This window comes from Peromyscus californicus, unplaced genomic scaffold (genome assembly GCF_007827085.1).
Source record: "Peromyscus californicus insignis strain IS unplaced genomic scaffold, ASM782708v3 Scaffold_10__1_contigs__length_136768540, whole genome shotgun sequence".
Taxonomy (NCBI): domain Eukaryota; kingdom Metazoa; phylum Chordata; class Mammalia; order Rodentia; family Cricetidae; genus Peromyscus; species Peromyscus californicus.
In genome coordinates this window covers 20478232-20482612 of record NW_026294391.1, presented here as the reverse complement: position 1 = coordinate 20482612, position 4381 = coordinate 20478232, and the positions used below count along the sequence as shown (strand labels likewise).

Genomic DNA, 4381 nt, shown 5'->3' with positions numbered 1-4381 from the left:
CTTTGCTATAGAGGTGTACTTTGCAAGGGAATTTTGATGTAGCCACCCCTGAAGCTTTGTTGCCACTTCTACTGCTGCTGCTAAGGGGATGCAAGGCCACCTCTACCTCTGCTCTTAGCTATTATCTCTAATAGTTCCTTATTCCCCCCCATCACACACCTGGTCAGGCTAATTTTTTGAGAGGGGTCCCTCCTTGAATAGCTAGTTGACCCACTGGAAATCATCCCTTTCAGCAACAAAACATTCAGCCTTCAGCTGTTTCTATGGCAACTCTCTCTGTCTTCCCTGCCCTCCCAGAAATTTCCAACCCCCAGAATTCAAGCATCACTAGGCAAAGGTCAGACAGCAGTCTCTAGACCCTGTGTGTTAGGATTCTGCCACTACAGCTATATGACCGCACATGCAGTTTAGTAGCTAAGTAAGGGGTCTTAGGTCTTATGTCATCAGTGTGCTGCGTGATTGCACAAATGCACGCAGCTTGATCACGCAATCAGCACATGTGTGGCATAGCTCTGTAAGCCCACAATGCGCATGTGCAGGAAAATCCTTAAAAAGCCGGTCGGTCACAGACTCCTCCTCTCTCTTCTGTTCTCTCCTCCTCCCCCATCTGCATGTGTCTCTTCCCAAGCCTGGTCACTCTCTTCTGTCCCTCCCCCTTCCTCCTAATAAAGTTCTGATACTGGGTTTTGTCATGCCTTGTGACCTTTCCACATGGTAACAGCGCCACATGTTTAAAACAAACACTGTGAGCTCTGAAAGTCCTGTGTTCAGATTTTATGAATTTTCACTCCAAGCTCTCTACTGTTCCTGGGGCTATAGCTGGATACTGTGTTTCTGCCTCTTCACAAGCATCCAGAGATAACTGTAGAGGGTGGTGTGTGGAATGCAGGTACACTGTGCTCAAAAATCATCCTGAGTGAGGTAAACCAGACTGAGAAAGACAAATATGGTATGTACTCATTCATAAGTGAATATTAGCTGTAAAATAAAGGATATCTATGCTACAATCCACAGACCCAGGAAGACTAGGTGTTATTATTTATTACACAGGGGACCCCAAAGGGTATCCTGTGCATGCAGGGAAATGTGCTAGGCATGCTGGGCAGATGCGGCTGTGGGCTGGTGGATGACCCACTCCATGCAGGCATGGTAGTGGCTGCAGCAGCCAGTAATACACAACCCAGATGCTGCATCCACATGCAGAGTTTATTATAATAGAGAGATGAAGAGGCAGAAAGATAGAAAGAGGAATACAGAGGGAGAGGGAGAGAGAGGGGTGCAAATCTCATGAGAGGAAAAGCAGAAGGGGAAAGAGGAAGGGACGGAGTTTATCCTTAAGAAAAGGCTTCTACATCAGGATGCAGGGCAGCAGCCCCAAGGGGCAGGATCAGAATATTAACATTTCTCCATTTTGATTATTATAAAAAGAGGTGAGTTATGGGAGCAAGTGAGGGAACAAGGGCGCTGAATTCTTGAGAATACTTCAAGCTGGCAAAGGGTGAAGTGGGGAGGGGGAAAGCCAGGAGTCACACATGGTGGGAGGCATGAGTGAAGAAGCATTGTTAGCTGTCATTGTGGAAATCTCTGGCATCTGTTCCTTGAGGTTGCTAGGAGAAAAAAAATGTTATCATTGGCCTTATGAGTTGTTCTAGCCATGGGTAGAGTGATAACTGCCAGAAAGAAAGATACAGGGATAACCCAGCGACAGAGAAATGGATGAAATCTATATGAGCAAACTGGACGTGAGGGGGGGTAATGGAGGGCAAGGGTCAGGGGAAAGAGAGCTTGGGGGAGTAGGAGGTCCTGGCTGGATCAGGAACAGAGTGGGAGAACAAGGAAAGAGACCCCATGATAAATGAAGACCCCATGGGAATAGAAAGAAACAGAGTGCTAGAGAGGTCCCCAGAAATCCACAAAGATACCTCCACTGTAGACTACTGGCAATGGTCGAGAGAGTGCCTGAGCTGACCTGCTCTGGTGATCAGATGGCCGAACATCCTAACTGTTATGATAGAACTCTCATCCAGTGACTGGTGGAAGCAGATGCAGAGATCCACGGCCAAGTCCCAGGTGGAGCTCCAGGAGTCCAATCGGTGAGAGAGAGAAGGGATTATATGAGCAAGAGATATTGAGACCATGATTGGAAAAATCACAGGAACAAATAGCCAAACTAGTAGAAACACATGAACTATGAACCAATAGCTGAGGAGCCCCCATGGAACTGGACCAGGCCTTCTGGATAAGTGAGACAGTTGATAAACTTGAACTGTTTGGGAGGCCCCCAGGCAGTGGGACCGGGACCTGTCTTTGGGGCATGAGCTGGCTTTTTGGAACCTAGGGCCTATGCTGAGACATTTTGCTCAGCCTTGGTGCAGGGAGGAGGGGACTGGACCTGCCTCAACTGAATCTACCAGGCTGGGCTGAATCCCCAGGGTAGTAGACCTTGCCTTGGAGGAGATGGGAATGGGGGGTGGATTGCGGGGGAAAGCTGGGGAGTGTGAGGAGGGAGGACAGGGGAATCCGTGGCTGAAATGTAAAATTAAATTAATTATTAAATAAAATATTTATTTAAAAAAAGAATGGAACAGAGAAGTGCCCTGGTTGTACAGAAGAGGCAAGGGTGAACAGGTTCCAGTTGCTGGGCAGGTGCCCTCCTGAGCCTGGAAAGGTGGTACTGGCAGTACATTGGTACATTGAATGATGTGGTTTTCAGAATTGTAACAGCCATCATACCTGTCATTTCTCTGGAGGTGAGGTATATCCATCCCAATTGGCATTCTCGGTTTGGGGTTGGCAACCTCGAAGCTGGTGACAGATGTTGCAGGGGCTGGCATACCTGGAGAGTCCATTGGCCCAGGCAGGAGGAGGGAAACTGCAAAATATTCTTGAAAATGAATGAGGTCAGAATGGGCTCTGAAGACTGTTAATTTTTATCAGACCTGATTTTTGATGCAGTAGCAGAACTTTTCCTGTAGGTATCTGTAAGACAGCTGTAATAGATTTACATCATGGCAAAAGGGTTAAAAATCCATAGAAATTCAAGGACTCTTAAGAATTGCTTTTAGTCAATGTTGTATTGGTTTATCAAAGCTGTATTCATCAATATTAAAAATTTGAACCTCTGGAGTTATATTTGAAACCAGTCTATCCTGTACCATGAAGTCTGTGAATGAGGCATAGCTGTCTGTAATTTTAATAGGAAACTTATTAGTGAACTGTCAGTAATCTTGGAATTGGGGTTATCAAACTGATGCACCCTAGTCATCAAACATCGTCAGATCTGAGAAGGATAAATTTAAGAAGTGAGACAGTTTTCCAGCTACCTAGGCAGCAATCCCAAGTCTCTCCATGGTCGTTGGGGTGGGGGCAGAAGCCCCAAAGGAAGCACTTGTTCAGTTGATAAGATAGATTTTTTTTTTTTTTTTTTGTGTGTGTGTGTGTGTGTGTGTGTGTGTGTGTGTGTGTGTGTGAAATAGAAATTTGGGGAGGTCATCCTACCTGTCTTGGCAGAGAGGAAAACCAATCTGTTACTCTTATTCACAGTCTGGACAGGATCTCAGCTTTTCACTGTGTGGCAAGCCTTGCCATAAGCTTCCAGGTGAAGGTTCTGTGGCCATCTATCTTCTTGGGAGAAGATACAGGATGCTACTGCCAGGAGATGACATGTTTCTTTACCATAAAAAGGTTTTATATTAAATGCCATATTCTCACATCTTAACAGGTAATTGAGGACTGGGGGAACAAAATCTGTTAGATGTATTTGTAACTTTGAGAGCATATATATGAGATAAATTTGAATATACAGGTTTCTCGGTTAGTTAAAGCCTAATGAAGTTAGCAAGGGCAGGAAAGTTCACATTTTTAAGCCTGAATAGATCTCGAATAAGGGAGACATTCTTTAAGCTATTGGCAGTGGTATTTGAATCTATTACCATTTTTAAGGCCCTCTTGTCTGATCTTTGAATACAGCCAGGTTATAATCCTGAATGACTTATATAGAAATAATTATTTCTTAAGCTGTCTCCTGAGAAGGCAAAGAAGAGTGATGGGGAAAGATCCCCCCAAGGCTGAATGAGAACAGGAGAAAAGGGGCTTATGAGTCAGGGTATAGCCCAACTCTGAGAAAAGGACACTCTTAGTGGACCAGAAACTCCATCCTGAATGATTTATATAGAAAAATTAATTCCTTAATGTCATACAATATCTCCCTGGTTCTGCATAAAGAAGGTCAAGTGTCTTATCTTATTGCAGAACCATTTCAGTTGATAAATATCAATGGGCATTAGATAGCCAATTGGTCCTCTATGCCTGTTTTTTTTTTTTTTTTTTTTTTTTTTTGGTTTTTTGGTTTTTTTTGACCCAGCATTTCAGCCTACTTTGG

The 4381-nt window shown here is 44.4% G+C and overlaps 1 long non-coding RNA gene across 1 annotated transcript; it reads right to left on the bottom strand.

The window, feature by feature from the left end:
- Positions 1-1185: 1185 nt before the first annotated feature.
- On the bottom strand, positions 1186-3394 carry LOC128094340 (uncharacterized). Its single transcript, XR_008212939.1, has 2 exons — positions 1970-3394; positions 1186-1607 (listed from the first exon to the last, which is right to left on the bottom strand). It is a non-coding gene; the product is annotated as an uncharacterized LOC128094340 (long non-coding RNA).
- Positions 3395-4381: the final 987 nt, after the last annotated feature.